The sequence below is a fragment of the Chiloscyllium punctatum genome, chromosome 6 (genome assembly GCF_047496795.1).
Source record: "Chiloscyllium punctatum isolate Juve2018m chromosome 6, sChiPun1.3, whole genome shotgun sequence".
NCBI classification, from domain to species: domain Eukaryota; kingdom Metazoa; phylum Chordata; class Chondrichthyes; order Orectolobiformes; family Hemiscylliidae; genus Chiloscyllium; species Chiloscyllium punctatum.
Genome location: NC_092744.1, coordinates 91,094,163 through 91,112,840, shown reverse-complemented (window position 1 = coordinate 91,112,840; position 18,678 = coordinate 91,094,163).

The following is an 18,678-nucleotide window of genomic DNA, read 5'->3' as shown; positions in this document are numbered from 1 at the left end:
TCATTCAAAGAATCAAAACTGCCTTCATTCATTCATTCAAAGAAGCAAATTAGACGTTTCAATTCAAAGTGTAGAGCTTGCCTCATTCATTCAATGTCTCGACCTTAACTGCGTTCATCCATTCAATAAAGACAACTGCACTCAATCATTCAATGAGATAAGCGGTATTCGTTCATTAATTCAATCTAGCTTATCCCATACATTCAATGCCTCGGCATTTACGCCTTCATTTTCGGAATCAAACTGCATTCATTCTTTCATACAAACTAAGTACATTCATTCATTTCAAAGACTAGAGATTGTCTCATTCATTCGATGGATCCAATCTCACTGATTCATTGAAATAATATAACTGCTTTCAATCATTCAATGAATCAAACTGCTCTCAGTCTTTCAATGAAAATAGTGATTTTCATTCAATCATTGAAATCCAGCTTATCGCATTCATTCACAGCTTAATCCTCAACGCCTTCGTTCAATGAAACAAACAGCATTCAAACATTCACTGAAATGAAAATATACGTTTTAAATCAAAGAGTATACCTTGCCTCGTTTATTCAATGTCTGGAGCTTTACTGATTCATTCAAAGAATCAAACTGCATGCATTCATTCAATGAAACAGAGGATAAGTTTCAATTCAAAGAGTAGATCTTGTCTCATTTATTTAGGGCCTCGAGCTTAAATGATTCATTCAATGAATTAAAACTGCCTTCATTCATTCATTCAAAGAAGCAAATTAGACGTTTCAATTCAAAGTGTAGAGCTTGTCTCCTTCATTCAATGTCTCGACCTTAACTGATTCATTCAAAGAATCAAACTGCGTTCATCCATTCAATGAAGCAAACTGCACTCAATCATTCAATGAGAAAAGCGGTATTCGTTCATTAATTCAATCTAGCTTATCCCATACATTCAATGTCTCGGCATTTACGCCTTAATTTTAGGAATCAAACTGCATTCATTCTTTCATACAAACTAAGTACACGTTTCATTTCAAAGACGAGAGCTTGTCTCATTCATTCGATATATCCAACCTCACTGATTCATTGAAAGAATCAAACTGCATCAATCATTCAATGAATCAAACTGCTCTCAGTCTTTCAATGAAAATAGTGACATACATTCGATCATTCAAATCCAGCTTATCTCATTCATTCACAGTTTAATCCTAAACGCCTTCGTTCAATGAAACAAACAGCATTCAAACTTTCAATGAAATGAAAATATACGTTTTAAATCAAAGAGTATACCTTGCCTCGTTTATTCAATGTCTGGAGCTTAACTGATTCATTCAAAGAATCAAACAGCATGCATTCATTCAATGAAACAGAGTATATGTTTCAATTCAAAGAGTAGATCTTGTCTAATTCATTTAGAGCCTCGAGCTTAACTGATTCATTCAAAGAATCAAACTGCCTTCATTCATTCATTCAAAGAAGCAAATTAGACGTTTGAATTCAAAGTGTAGAGCTTGTCTCATTCATTCAATGTCTCGACCTTAACTGCGTTCATCCATTCAATAAAGACAACTGCACTCAATCATTCAATGAGATAAGCGGTATTCGTTCATTAATTCAATCTAGCTTATCCCATACATTCAATGTCTCGGCATTTACGCCTTCATTTTCGGAATCAAACTGCATTCATTCTTTCATACAAACTAAGTACACGTTTCATTTCAAAGACGAGAGCTTGTCTCATTCATTCGATGTATCCAACCTCACTGATTCATTGAAAGAATCAAACTGCATCAATCATTCAAAGAATCAAACTGCTCTCAGTCTTTCAATGAAAATAGTGATATACAATCAATCATTGAAGTCCAGCTTATGGCATTCATTCACAGTTTATCCTAAACGCCTTTGTTCAATGAAATAAACAGCATTCAAACATTCAATGAAATGAAAATGTACGTTTTAAATCAAAGAGTATACCTTGCCTCGTTTATTCAATGTCTGGAGCTTTACTGATTTATTCAAAGAATCAAACTGCATGCATTCATTCAATGAAACAGAGTATATGTTTCAATTCAAAGAAAAGATCTTGTCTAATTCATTTAGAGCCTCGAGCTTAAATGATTCATTCAAAGAATCAAAACTGCCTTCATTCATTCATTCAAAGAAGCAAATTAGACGTTTCAATTCAAAGTGTAGAGCTTGTCTCATTCATTCAATGTCTCGACCTTAACTGATTCATTCAAAGAATCAAACTGCGTTCATCTATTCAATGAAGCAAACTGCACTCAATCATTCAATGAGAAAAGCGGTATTCGTTCATTACTTCAATCTAGGTTATTCCATTCATTCAATGTTTCGGCAATTACGCCTTCATTTTAGGAATCAAACTGCATTCATTCTTTCATACAAACTAAGTACACGTTTCATTTCAAAGACGAGAGCTTGTCTCATTCATTCGATGTATCCAATCTCACTGATTCATTGAAAGAATCAAACGGCGTTCAATCATTCAATGAAATAAACTGCTCTCAGTCTTTCAATGAAAATAGTGATTTTCATTCAATCATTGAAATCCAGCTTATCACATTCATTCACAGTTTAATCCTCAACTCCTTCGGTCAATGAAACAAACAGCATTTAACATTCAGTGAAACGAAATATACGTTTCAAATCAAAGAAACCTTGTCTCATTCATTAAATTTCTCGAGCTTAACTGATTCTTTCAAAGAAACAAACTGCGTTCATTCATTCAAAGAAGCAAATTGCACGCAATCATTCAATGAAACAAACGGTATTCATTCATTGAATCCAGCTTATCCCATTCATTAAATGTCTCACCTTAAACGCCGGCACTCAATGAACCAAAGTGCATTCATTCATCCAATGTGTCGAGTTGAAATGATTCTTCCCGAGATTAAAATTGCGTTCGTGCATTCAGTGAATCAAACTGCACTCAATCATTCCATGAACCTTATAGTTCTATTTCATTCAATTGATCGAGTTTATCCCATTCATTCAAAATCTCGACCTTAACGCCTTCGTTCAATGAAACAAACTGCATGCATTCATTCAATGAAGCAAACTGCACTCAATCATTCAATGAGAAAAGCGGTATTCGTTCATTACGTCAATCTAGGTTATCCCATTCATTCAAAATTTCGGCATTTACACCTTCATTTTAGGAATCAAACTGAATTCATTCTTTCATAAAAACTAAGTACACTTTTCATTTCAAAGACGAGAGCTTGTCTCATTCATTCGATGTATCCAACCTCACTGATTCATTCAAAGAATCAAACTGCGTTCATCTATTCAATGAAGCAAATTTGCACTCAATCATTCAATGAGAAAAGCGGTATTCGTTCATTACTTCAATCTAGGTTATCCCATTCATTCAATGTTTCGTCAATTGCGCCTTCATTTTAGGAATCAAACTGCATTCATTCTGTCATAAAAAGTAAGTACACTTTTCATTTCAAAGACGAGAGCTTGTCTCATTCATTCGATGTATCCAACCTCACTGATTCATTCAAAGAATCAAACTGCGTTCATCTATTCAATGAAGCAGAGTATATGCTTCAATTCAAAGAAAAGATCTTGTCTAATTCATTTAGAGCCTCGAGCTTAAATGATTCATTCAAAGAATCAAAACTGCCTTCATTCATTCATTCAAAGAAGCAAATTAGACGTTTCAATTCAAAGTGGAGAGCTTGTCTCATTCATTCAATGTCTCGACCTTAACTGATTCATTCAAAGAATCAAACTGCGTTCATCTATTCAATGAAGCAAACTGCACTCAATCTTTCAATGAGAAAAGCGGTATTCGTTCATTACTTCAATCTAGGTTATCCCATTCATTCAATGTTCGGCATTTACGCCTTCATTTTAGGAATCAAACTGAATTCATTCTTTCATACAAACTAAGTACACTTTTCATTTCAAAGACGAGAGCTTGTCTCATTCATTCGATGGATCCAATCTCACTGATTCATTGAAATAATCAAACTGCGTTCAATCATTCAATGAATCAAACTGCTCTCAGTCTTTCAATGAAAATAGTGATTTTCATTCAATCATTGAAATCCAGCTGATCGCATTCATTCACAGCTTAATCCTCAACGCCTTCGTTCAATGAAACAAACAGCATTCAAACATTCAATGAAATGAAAATATACGTTTTAAATCAAAGAGTATACCTTGCCTCGTTTATTCAATGTCTGGAGCTTTACTGATTCATTCAAAGAATCAAACTGCATGCATTCATTCAATGAAACAGAGGATAAGTTTCAATTCAAAGAGTCGATCTTGTCTCATTCATTTAGGGCCTCGAGCTTAAATGATTCATTCAAAGAATCAAAACTGCCTTCATTCATTCATTCAAAGAAGCAAATTAGACGTTTCAATTCAAAGTGTAGAGCTTGTCTCATTCATTCAATGTCTCGACCTTAACTGATTCATTCAAAGAATCAAACTGCGTTCATCTATTCAATGAAGCAAACTGCACTCAATCATTCAATGAGAAAAGCGGTATTCGTTCATTACTTCAATCTAGGTTATTCCATTCATTCAATGTTTCGGCAATTACGCCTTCATTTTAGGAATCAAACTGCATTCATTCTTTCATACAAACTAAGTACACGTTTCATTTCAAAGACGAGAGCTTGTCTCATTCATTCGATGTATCCAATCTCACTGATTCATTGAAAGAATCAAACGGCGTTCAATCATTCAATGAATTAAACTGCTCTCAGTCTTTCAATGAAAATAGTGATTTTCATTCAATCATTGAAATCCAGCTTATCACATTCATTCACAGTTTAATCCTCAACTCCTTCGGTCAATGAAACAAACAGCATTTAACATTCAGTGAAACGAAATATACGTTTCAAATCAAAGAAACCTTGTCTCATTCATTAAATTTCTCGAGCTTAACTGATTCTTTCAAAGAAACAAACTGCGTTCATTCATTCAAAGAAGCAAATTGCACGCAATCATTCAATGAAACAAACGGTATTCATTCATTGAATCCAGCTTATCCCATTCATTAAATGTCTCACCTTAAACGCCGGCACTCAATGAACCAAAGTGCATTCATTCATCCAATGTGTCGAGTTGAAATGATTCTTCCCGAGATTAAAATTGCGTTCGTGCATTCAGTGAATCAAACTGCACTCAATCATTCCATGAACCTTATAGTTCTATTTCATTCAATTGATCGAGTTTATCCCATTCATTCAAAATCTCGACCTTAACGCCTTCGTTCAATGAAACAAACTGCATGCATTCATTCAAAGAAACAGAGTATAAGTTTCAATTCAAAGTGTAGAGCTTGTCTCATTCATTCAATGTCTCGACCTTAACTGATTCATTCAAAGAATCAAACTGCGTTCATCCATTCAATGAAGCAAACTGCACTCAATCATTCAATGAGAAAAGCGGTATTCGTTCATTACGTCAATCTAGGTTATCCCATTCATTCAAAATTTCGGCATTTACACCTTCATTTTAGGAATCAAACTGAATTCATTCTTTCATAAAAACTAAGTACACTTTTCATTTCAAAGACGAGAGCTTGTCTCATTCATTCGATGTATCCAACCTCACTGATTCATTCAAAGAATCAAACTGCGTTCATCTATTCAATGAAGCAAATTTGCACTCAATCATTCAATGAGAAAAGCGGTATTCGTTCATTACTTCAATCTAGGTTATCCCATTCATTCAATGTTTCGTCAATTGCGCCTTCATTTTAGGAATCAAACTGCATTCATTCTTTCATACAAACTAAGTACACTTTTCATTTCAAAGACGAGAGCTTGTCTCATTCCTTCGATGTATCCAATCTCACTGATTCATTGAAAGAATCAAACTGCGTTCAATCATTCAAAGAATCAAACTGCTCTCAGTCTTTCAATGAAAATAGTCATTTTCATTCAATCATTGAAATCCAGCTTATCACATTCATTCACAGTTTAAACCTCAATGCCTTCGGTCAATGAAACTAACAGCATTTAACATTCAGTGAAACGAAATATACGTTTCAAATCAAAGAAACCTTGTCTCATTCATTAAATTTCTCGAGCTTAACTGATTCTTTCAAAGAAACAAACTGCGTTCATTCATTCAAAGAAGCAAATTGCACGCAATCATTCAATGAAACAAACGGTATTCATTCATTGAATCCAGCTTATCCCATTCATTAAATGTCTCACCTTAAACGCCGGCATTCAATGAACCAAAGTGCATTCATTCATCCAATGTGTCGAGTTGAAATGATTCTTCCCGAGATTAAAATTGCGTTCGTGCATTCAGTGAATCAAACTGCACTCAATCATTCCATGAACCTTATAGTTCTATTTCATTCAATTGATCGAGTTTATCCCATTCATTCAAAATCTCGACCTTAACGCCTTCGTTCAATGAAACAAACTGCATGCATTCATTCAAAGAAACAGAGTATAAGTTTCAATTCAAAGAGTAGATCTTGTCTCATTCATTTAGTGCCTCGAGCTTAACTGATTCATTCAAAGAATCAAAACTGCCTTCATTCATTCATTCAAAGAAGCAAATTAGACGTTTCAATTCAAAGTGTAGAGCTTGTCTCATTCATTCAATGTCTCGACCTTAACTGCGTTCATTCATTCAATAAAGACAACTGCACTCAATCATTCAATGAGATAAGCGGTATTCGTTCATTAATTCAATCTAGCTTATCCCATACATTCAATGTCTCGGCATTTACGCCTTCATTTTCGGAATCAAACTGCATTCATTCTTTCATACAAACTAAGTACACGTTTCATTTCAAAGACGAGAGAATGTCTCATTCATTCGATGTATCCAACCTCACTGATTCATTGAAAGAATCAAACTGCATCAATCATTCAAAGAATCAAACTGCTCTCAGTCTTTCAATCAAAATAGTGATATACATTCATTCATTGAAATCCAACTTATCTCATTCATTCACAGTTTAATCCTAAACGCCTTCGTTCAATGAAACAAACAGCATTCAAACATTCAATGAAATGAAAATATACGTTTTAAATCAAAGAGTATACCTTGCCTCGTTTATTCAATGTCTGGAGCTTTACTGATTCATTCAAAGAATCAAACTGCATGCATTCATTCAATGAAACAGAGTATATGCTTCAATTCAAAGAAAAGATCTTGTCTAATTCATTTAGAGCCTCGAGCTTAAATGATTCATTCAAAGAATCAAAACTGCCTTCATTCATTCATTCAAAGAAGCAAATTAGACGTTTCAATTCAAATCGTAGAGCTTGTCTCATTCATTCAATGTCTCGACCTTAACTGATTCATTCAAAGAATCAAACTGCGTTCATCTATTCAATGAAGCAAACTGCACTCAATCTTTCAATGAGAAAAGCGGTATTCGTTCATTACTTCAATCTAGGTTATCCCATTCATTCAATGTTCGGCATTTACGCCTTCATTTTAGGAATCAAACTGAATTCATTCTTTCATACAAACTAAGTACACTTTTCATTTCAAAGACGAGAGCTTGTCTCATTCATTCGATGGATCCAATCTCACTGATTCATTGAAATAATCAAACTGCGTTCAATCATTCAATGAATCAAACTGCTCTCAGTCTTTCAATGAAAATAGTGATTTTCATTCAATCATTGAAATCCAGCTGATCGCATTCATTCACAGCTTAATCCTCAACGCCTTCGTTCAATGAAACAAACAGCATTCAAACATTCAATGAAATGAAAATATACGTTTTAAATCAAAGAGTATACCTTGCCTCGTTTATTCAATGTCTGGAGCTTTACTGATTCATTCAAAGAATCAAACTGCATGCATTCATTCAATGAAACAGAGGATAAGTTTCAATTCAAAGAGTCGATCTTGTCTCATTCATTTAGGGCCTCGAGCTTAAATGATTCATTCAATGAATTAAAACTGCCTTCATTCATTCATTCAAAGAAGCAAATTAGACGTGTCAATTCAAAGTGGAGAGCTTGTCTCATTCAATGTCTCGACCTTAACTGATTTATTCAACGAATCAAACTGCGTTCATCCATTCAATGAAGCAAACTGCACTCAATCATTCAATGAGAAAAGCGGTATTCGTTCATTACTTCAATCTAGGTTATCCCATTCATTCAAAATTTCGGCATTTACACCTTCATTTTAAGAATCATACTGAATTCATTCTTTCATAAAAACTAAGTACACTTTTCATTTCAAAGACGAGAGCTTGTCTCATTCATTCGATGTATCCAACCTCACTGATTCATTCAAAGAATCAAACTGCGTTCATCTATTTAATGAAGCAAACTGCACTCAATCATTCAATGAGAAAAGCGGTATTCGTTCATTACTTCAATCTAGGTTATCCCATTCATTCAATGTTTCGGCAATTACGCCTTCATTTTAGGAATCAAACTGTATTCATTCTTTCATACAAAGTAAGTACACTTTTCATTTCAAAGACGAGAGCTTGTCTCATTCATTCGATGTCTCCAACATCACTGATTCATTCAAAGAATCAAACTGCGTTCATCTATTCAATGAAGCAAACTGCACTCAATCATTCAATGAGAAAAGCGGTATTCGTTCATTACTTCAATCTAGGTTATCCCATTCATTCAAAATTTCGGCATTTACACCTTCATTTTAGGAATCAAACTGAATTCATTCTGTCATAAAAAGTAAGTACACTTTTCATTTCAAAGACGAGAGCTTGTCTCATTCATTCGATGTATCCAACCTCACTGATTCATTCAAAGAATCAAACTGCGTTCATCTATTCAATGAAGCAAACTGCACTCAATCATTCAATGAGAAAAGCGGTATTCGTTCATTACTTCAATCTAGGTTATCCCATTCATTCAATGTTTCGGCAATTACGCCTTCATTTTAGGAATCAAACTGCATTCATTCTTTCATACAAACTAAGTACACGTTTCATTTCAAAGACGAGAGCTTGTCTCATTCATTCGATGTATCCAATCTCACTGATTCATTGAAAGAATCAAACGGCGTTCAATCATTCAATGAATTAAACTGCTCTCAGTCTTTCAATGAAAATAGTGATTTTCATTCAATCATTGAAATCCAGCTTATCGCATTCATTCACAGCTTAATCCTCAACGCCTTCGTTCAATGAAACAAACAGCATTCAAACATTCAATGAAATGAAAATATACGTTTTAAATCAAAGAGTATACCTTGCCTCGTTTATTCAATGTCTGGAGCTTTACTGATTCATTCAAAGAATCAAACTGCATGCATTCATTCAATGAAACAGAGGATAAGTTTCAATTCAAAGAGTCGATCTTGTCTCATTCATTTAGGGCCTCGAGCTTAAATGATTAATTCAATGAATTAAAACTGCCTTCATTCATTCATTCAAAGAAGCAAATTAGACGTGTCAATTCAAAGTGGAGAGCTTGTCTCATTCAATGTCTCGACCTTAACTGATTTATTCAACGAATCAAACTGCGTTCATCCATTCAATGAAGCAAACTGCACTCAATCATTCAATGAGAAAAGCGGTATTCGTTCATTACTTCAATCTAGGTTATCCCATTCATTCAAAATTTCGGCATTTACACCTTCATTTTAGGAATCAAACTGAATTCATTCTTTCATAAAAACTAAGTACACTTTTCATTTCAAAGACGAGAGCTTGTCTCATTCATTCGATGTATCCAACCTCACTGATTCATTCAAAGAATCAAACTGCGTTCATCTATTTAATGAATTAAACTGCACTCAATCATTCAATGAGAAAAGCGGTATTCGTTCATTACTTCAATCTAGGTTATCCCATTCATTCAATGTTTCGGCAATTACGCCTTCATTTTAGGAATCAAACTGTATTCATTCTTTCATACAAAGTAAGTACACTTTTCATTTCAAACACGAGAGCTTGTCTCATTCATTCGATGTCTCCAACATCACTGATTCATTCAAAGAATCAAACTGCGTTCATCTATTCAATGAAGCAAACTGCACTCAATCATTCAATGAGAAAAGCGGTATTCGTTCATTACTTCAATCTAGGTTATCCCATTCATTCAAAATTTCGGCATTTACACCTTCATTTTAGGAATCAAACTGAATTCATTCTGTCATAAAAACTAAGTACACTTTTCATTTCAAAGACGAGAGCTTGTCTCATTCATTCGATGTATCCAACCTCACTGATTCATTCAAAGAATCAAACTGCGTTCATCTATTCAATGAAGCAAACTGCACTCAATCATTCAATGAGAAAAGCGGTATTCGTTCATTACTTCAATCTAGGTTATCCCATTCATTCAATGTTTCGGCAATTACGCCTTCATTTTAGGAATCAAACTGCATTCATTCTTTCATACAAACTAAGTACACGTTTCATTTCAAAGACGAGAGCTTGTCTCATTCATTCGATGTATCCAATCTCACTGATTCATTGAAAGAATCAAACGGCGTTCAATCATTCAATGAATTAAACTGCTCTCAGTCTTTCAATGAAAATAGTGATTTTCATTCAATCATTGAAATCCAGCTTATCACATTCATTCACAGTTTAATCCTCAACTCCTTCGGTCAATGAAACAAACAGCATTTAACATTCAGTGAAACGAAATATACGTTTCAAATCAAAGAAACCTTGTCTCATTCATTAAATTTCTCGAGCTTAACTGATTCTTTCAAAGAAACAAACTGCGTTCATTCATTCAAAGAAGCAAATTGCACGCAATCATTCAATGAAACAAACGGTATTCATTCATTGAATCCAGCTTATCCCATTCATTAAATGTCTCACCTTAAACGCCGGCATTCAATGAACCAAAGTGCATTCATTCATCCAATGTGTCGAGTTGAAATGATTCTTCCCGAGATTAAAATTGCGTTCGTGCATTCAGTGAATCAAACTGCACTCAATCATTCCATGAACCTTATAGTTCTATTTCATTCAATTGATCGAGTTTATCCCATTCATTCAAAATCTCGACCTTAACGCCTTCGTTCAATGAAACAAACTGCATGCATTCATTCAAAGAAACAGAGTATAAGTTTCAATTCAAAGAGTAGATCTTGTCTCATTCATTTAGTGCCTCGAGCTTAACTGATTCATTCAAAGAATCAAAACTGCCTTCATTCATTCATTCAAAGAAGCAAATTAGACGTTTCAATTCAAAGTGTAGAGCTTGTCTCATTCATTTAGTGCCTCGAGCTTAACTGATTCATTCAAAGAATCAAACAGCATGCATTCATTCAATGAAACAGAGCATATGTTTCAATTCAAGGAGTAGATCTTGTCTAATTCATTTAGAGCCTCGAGCTTAACTGATTCATTCAAAGAATCAAACTGCCTTCATTCATTCATTCAAAGAAGCAAATTAGACGTTTCAATTCAAAGTGTAGAGCTTGTCTCATTCATTCAATGTCTCGACCTTAACTGCGTTCATCCATTCAATAAAGACAACTGCACTCAATCATTCAATGAGATAAGCGGTTTTCGTTCATTCATTCAATCTAGCTTATCCCATACGTTCAATGTCTCGGCATTTACGCCTTCATTTTAGGAATCAAGCTGCATTCATTCTTTCATACAAACTAAGTACACGTTTCATTTCAAAGACGAGAGCTTGTCTCATTCATTCGATGTATCCAACCTCACTGATTCATTCAAAGAATCAAACTGCGTTCATCTATTCAATGAAGCAAACTGCACTCAATCATTCAATGAGAAAAGCGGTATTCGTTCATTACTTCAATCTAGGTTATCCCATTCATTCAATGTTTCGGCAATTACGCCTTCATTTTAGGAATCATACTGCATTCATTCTTTCATACAAACTAAGTACACGTTTCATTTCAAAGACGAGAGCTTGTCTCATTCATTCGATGTATCCAATCTCACTGATTCATTGAAAGAATCAAACGGCGTTCAATCATTCAATGAATTAAACTGCTCTCAGTCTTTCAATGAAAATAGTGATTTTCATTCAATCATTGAAATCCAGCTTATCACATTCATTCACAGTTTAATCCTCAACTCCTTCGGTCAATGAAACAAACAGCATTTAACATTCAGTGAAACGAAATATACGTTTCAACTCAAATAAACCTTGTCTCATTCATTAAATTTCTCGAGCTTAACTGATTCTTTCAAAGAAACAAACTGCGTTCATTCATTCAAAGAAGCAAATTGCACGCAATCATTCAATGAAACAAACGGTATTCATTCATTGAATCCAGCTTATCCCATTCATTAAATGTCTCACCTTAAACGCCGGCATTCAATGAACCAAAGTGCATTCATTCATCCAATGTGTCGAGTTGAAATGATTCTTCCCGAGATTAAAATTGCGTTCGTGCATTCAGTGAATCAAACTGCACTCAATCATTCCATGAACCTTATAGTTCTATTTCATTCAATTGATCGAGTTTATCCCATTCATTCAAAATCTCGACCTTAACGCCTTCGTTCAATGAAACAAACTGCATGCATTCATTCAAAGAAACAGAGTATAAGTTTCAATTCAAAGAGTAGATCTTGTCTCATTCATTTAGTGCCTCGAGCTTAACTGATTCATTCAAAGAATCAAAACTGCCTTCATTCATTCATTCAAAGAAGCAAATTAGACGTTTCAATTCAAAGTGTAGAGCTTGTCTCATTCATTTAGTGCCTCGAGCTTAACTGATTCATTCAAAGAATCAAAACTGCCTTCATTCATTCATTCAAAGAAGCAAATTAGACGTTTCAATTCAAAGTGTAGAGCTTGCCTCATTCATTCAATGTCTCGACCTTAACTGCGTTCATCCATTCAATAAAGACAACTGCACTCAATCATTCAATGAGATAAGCGGTATTCGTTCATTAATTCAATCTAGCTTATCCCATACATTCAATGCCTCGGCATTTACGCCTTCATTTTCGGAATCAAACTGCATTCATTCTTTCATACAAACTAAGTACATTCATTCATTTCAAAGACGAGAGATTGTCTCATTCATTCGATGGATCCAATCTCACTGATTCATTGAAATAATATAACTGCTTTCAATCATTCAATGAATCAAACTGCTCTCAGTCTTTCAATGAAAATAGTGATTTTCATTCAATCATTGAAATCCAGCTTATCGCATTCATTCACAGCTTAATCCTCAACGCCTTCGTTCAATGAAACAAACAGCATTCAAACATTCACTGAAATGAAAATATACGTTTTAAATCAAAGAGTATACCTTGCCTCGTTTATTCAATGTCTGGAGCTTTACTGATTCATTCAAAGAATCAAACTGCATGCATTCATTCAATGAAACAGAGGATAAGTTTCAATTCAAAGAGTAGATCTTGTCTCATTTATTTAGGGCCTCGAGCTTAAATGATTCATTCAATGAATTAAAACTGCCTTCATTCATTCATTCAAAGAAGCAAATTAGACGTTTCAATTCAAAGTGTAGAGCTTGTCTCATTCATTCAATGTCTCGACCTTAACTGATTCATTCAAAGAATCAAACTGCGTTCATCCATTCAATGAAGCAAACTGCACTCAATCATTCAATGAGAAAAGCGGTATTCGTTCATTACTTCAATCTAGGTTATCCCATTCATTCAATGTTTCGTCAATTACGCCTTCATTTTAGGAATCAAACTGAATTCATTCTTTCATAAAAACTAAGTACACTTTTCATTTCAAAGACGAGAGCTTGTCTCATTCATTCGATGTATCCAACCTCACTGATTCATTCAAAGAATCAAACTGCATCAATCATTCAATGTATCAAACTGCTCTCAGTCTTTCAATGAAAATAGTGATATACATTCAATCATTGAACTCCAGCTTATCGCATTCATTCACAGTTTAATCCTAAACGCCTTTGTTCAATGAAACAAACAGCATTCAAACATTCAATGAAATGAAAATATACGTTTTAAATCAAAGAGTATACCTTGCCTCGTTTATTCAATGTCTGGAGCTTTACTGATTTATCCAAAGAATCAAACTGCATGCATTCATTCAATGAAACAGATTTTATGTTTCAATTCAAAGAAAAGATCTTGTCTAATTCATTTAGAGCCTCGAGCTTAAATGATTCATTCAAAGAATCAAAACTGCCTTCATTCATTCATTCAAAGAAGCAAATTAGACGTTTCAATTCAAAGTGTAGAGCTTGTCTCATTCATTCAATGTCTCGACCTTAACTGCGTTCATCCATTCAATAAAGACAACTGCACTCAATCATGCAATGAGATAAGCGGTATTCGTTCATTCATTCAATCTAGCTTATCCCATACGTTCAATGTCTCGGCATTTACGCCTTCATTTTAGGAATCAAACTGCATTCATTCTTTCATACAAACTAAGTACACTTTTCATTTCAAAGACGAGAGCTTGTCTCATTCATTCGATATATCCAACCTCACTGATTCATTGAAAGAATCAAACTGCATCAATCATTCAATGAATCAAACTGCTCTCAGTCTTTCAATGAAAATAGTGACATACATTCGATCATTCAAATCCAGCTTATCTCATTCATTCACAGTTTAATCCTAAACGCCTTCGTTCAATGAGACAAACAGCATTCAAACTTTCAATGAAATGAAAATATACGTTTTAAATCAAAGAGTATACCTTGCCTCGTTTATTCAATGTCTGGAGCTTAACTGATTCATTCAAAGAATCAAACAGCATGCATTCATTCAATGAAACAGAGTATATGTTTCAATTCAAAGAGTAGATCTTGTCTAATTCATTTAGAGCCTCGAGCTTAACTGATTCATTCAAAGAATCAAACTGCCTTCATTCATTCATTCAAAGAAGCAAATTAGACGTTTCAATTCAAAGTGTAGAGCTTGTCTCATTCATTCAATGTCTCGACCTTAACTGCGTTCATCCATTCAATAAAGACAACTGCACTCAATCATTCAATGAGATAAGCGGTATTCGTTCATTCATTCAATCTAGCTTATCCCATACGTTCAATGTCTCGGCATTTACGCCTTCATTTTAGGAATCAAGCTGCATTCATTCTTTCATACAAACTAAGTACACGTTTCTTTTCAAAGACGAGAGCTTGTCTCTTTAATTCGATATATCCAACCTCACTGATTCATTGAAAAAATCAAACTGCGTTCAATCATTCAATGAATCAAACTGCTCTCAGTCTTTCAATCAAAATAGTGATATACATTCATTCATTGAAATCCAACTTATCTCATTCATTCACAGTTTAATCCTAAACGCCTTCGTTCAATGAAACAAACAGCATTCAAACATTCAATGAAATGAAAATATACGTTTTAAATCAAAGAGTATACCTTGCCTCGTTTATTCAATGTCTGGAGCTTTACTGATTCATTCAAAGAATCAAACTGCATGCATTCATTCAATGAAACAGAGTATATGCTTCAATTCAAAGAAAAGATCTTGTCTAATTCATTTAGAGCCTCGAGCTTAAATGATTCATTCAAAGAATCAAAACTGCCTTCATTCATTCATTCAAAGAAGCAAATTAGACGTTTCAATTCAAATCGTAGAGCTTGTCTCATTCATTCAATGTCTCGACCTTAACTGATTCATTCAAAGAATCAAACTGCGTTCATCTATTCAATGAAGCAAACTGCACTCAATCTTTCAATGAGCAAGCGGTATTCGTTCATTACTTCAATCTAGGTTATCCCATTCATTCAATGTTTCGGCATTTACGCCTTCATTTTAGGAATCAAACTGAATTCATTCTTTCATACAAACTAAGTACACTTTTCATTTCAAAGACAAGAGCTTGTCTCATTCATTCGATGGATCCAATCTCACTGATTCATTGAAATAATCAAACTGCGTTCAATCATTCAATGAATCAAACTGCTCTCAGTCTTTCAATGAAAATAGTGATTTTCATTCAATCATTGAAATCCAGCTGATCGCATTCATTCACAGCTTAATCCTCAACGCCTTCGTTCAATGAAACAAACAGCATTCAAACATTCAATGAAATGAAAATATACGTTTTAAATCAAAGAGTATACCTTGCCTCGTTTATTCAATGTCTGGAGCTTTACTGATTCATTCAAAGAATCAAACTGCATGCATTCATTCAATGAAACAGAGGATAAGTTTCAATTCAAAGAGTAGATCTTGTCTCATTCATTTAGGGCCTCGAGCTTAAATGATTCATTCAATGAATTAAAACTGACTTCATTCATTCATTCAAAGAAGCAAATTAGACGTTTCAATTCAAAGTGTAGAGCTTGTCTCATTCATTCAATGTCTCGACCTTAACTGATTCATTCAAAGATTCAAACTGCGTTCATCCATTCAATGAAGCAAACTGCACTCAATCATTCAATGAGAAAAGCGGTATTCGTTCATTACTTCAATCTAGGTTATCCCATTCATTCAAAATTTCGGCATTTACAACTTCATTTTAGGAATCAAACTGAATTCATTCTTTCATAAAAACTAAGTACATTTTTCATTTCAAAGACGAGAGCTTGTCTCATTCATTCGATGTATCCAACCTCACTGATTCATTCAAAGAATCAAACTGCGTTCATCTATTCAATGAAGCAAACTGCACTCAATCTTTCAATGAGAAAAGCGGTATTCATTCATTACTTCAATCTAGGTTATCCCATTCATTCAATGTTTCGGCATTTACGCCTTCATTTTAGGAATCAAACTGAATTCATTCTTTCATACAAACTAAGTACACTTTTCATTTCAAAGACGAGAGCTTGTCTCATTCATTCGATATATCCAATCTCACTGATTCATTGAAATAATCAAACTGCGTTCAATCATTCAATCAATCAAACTGCTCTCAGTCTTTCAATGAAAATAGTGATTTTCATTCAATCATTGAAATCCAGCTTATCGCATTCATTCACAGCTTAATCCTCAACGCCTTCGTTCAATGAAACAAACAGCATTCAAGCATTCAATGAAATGAAAATATACGTTTTAAATCAAAGAGTATACCTTGCCTCGTTTATTCAATGTCTGGAGCTTTACTGATTCATTCAAAGAATCAAACTGCATGCATTCATTCAATGAAACAGAGGATAAGTTTCAATTCAAAGAGTAGATCTTGTCTCATTCATTTAGGGCCTCGAGCTTAAATGATTCATTCAATGAATTAAAACTGCCTTCATTCATTCATTCAAAGAAGCAAATTAGACGTTTCAATTCAAAGTGGAGAGCATGTCTCATTCATTCAATGTCTCGACCTTACCTGATTCATTCAAAGAATCAAACTGCGTTCATCCATTCAATGAAGCAAACTGCACTCAATCATTCAATGAGAAAAGCGGTATTCGTTCATTACTTCAATCTAGGTTATCCCATTCATTCAAAATTTCGGCATTTACACCTTCATTTTAGGAATCAAACTGAATTCATTCTTTCATACAAACTAAGTACACTTTTCATATCAAAGACGAGAGCTTGTCTCATTCCTTCGATGTATCCAATCTCACTGATTCATTGAAAGAATCAAACGGCGTTCAATCATTCAATGAATCAAACTGCTCTCAGTCTTTCAATGAAAATGGTGATTTTCATTCAATCATTGAAATCCAGCTTATCACATTCATTCACAGTTTAATCCTCAACTCTTTCGGTCAATGAAACAAACAGCATTTAACATTCAGTGAAACGAAATATACGTTTCAAATCAAAGAAACCTTGTCTCATTCATTAAATTTCTCGAGCTTAACTGATTCTTTCAAAGAAACAAACTGCGTTCATTCATTCAAAGAAGCAAATTGCACGCAATCATTCAATGAAACAAACGGTATTCATTCATTGAATCCAGCTTATCCCATTCATTAAATGTCTCACCTTAAACGCCGGCATTCAATGAACCAAAGTGCATTCATTCATCCAATGTGTCGAGTTGAAATGATTCTTCCCGAGATTAAAATTGCGTTCGTGCATTCAGTGAATCAAACTGCACTCAATCATTCCATGAACCTTATAGTTCTATTTCATTCAATTGATCGAGTTTATCCCATCATTCAAAATCTCGACCTTAACGCCTTCGTTCAATGAAACAAACTGCATGCATTCATTCAAAGAAACAGAGTATAAGTTTCAATTCAAAGAGTAGATCTTGTCTCATTCATTTAGTGCCTCGAGCTTAACTGATTCATTCAAAGAATCAAAACTGCCTTCATTCATTCATTCAAAGAAGCAAATTAGACGTTTCAATTCAAAGTGTAGAGCTTGTCTCATTCATTCAATGTCTCGACCTTAACTGCGTTCATCCATTCAATAAAGACAACTGCACTCAATCATTCAATGAGATAAGCGGTATTCGTTCATTAATTCAATCTAGCTTATCCCATACATTCAATGTCTCGGCATTTACGCCTTCATTTTCGGAATCAAACTGCATTCATTCTTTCATACAAACTAAGTACACTTTTCATTTCAAAGACGAGAGCTTGTCTCATTCATTCGATATATCCAATCTCACTGATTCATTGAAATAATCAAACTGCGTTCAATCATTCAATCAATCAAACTGCTCTCAGTCTTTCAATGAAAATAGTGATTTTCATTCAATCATTGAAATCCAGCTTATGGCATTCATTCACAGTTTAATCCTAAACGCCTTTGTTCAATGAAACAAACAGCATTCAAACATTCAATGAAATGAAAATGTACGTTTTAAATCAAAGAGTATACCTTGCCTCGTTTATTCAATGTCTGGAGCTTTACTGATTTATTCAAAGAATCA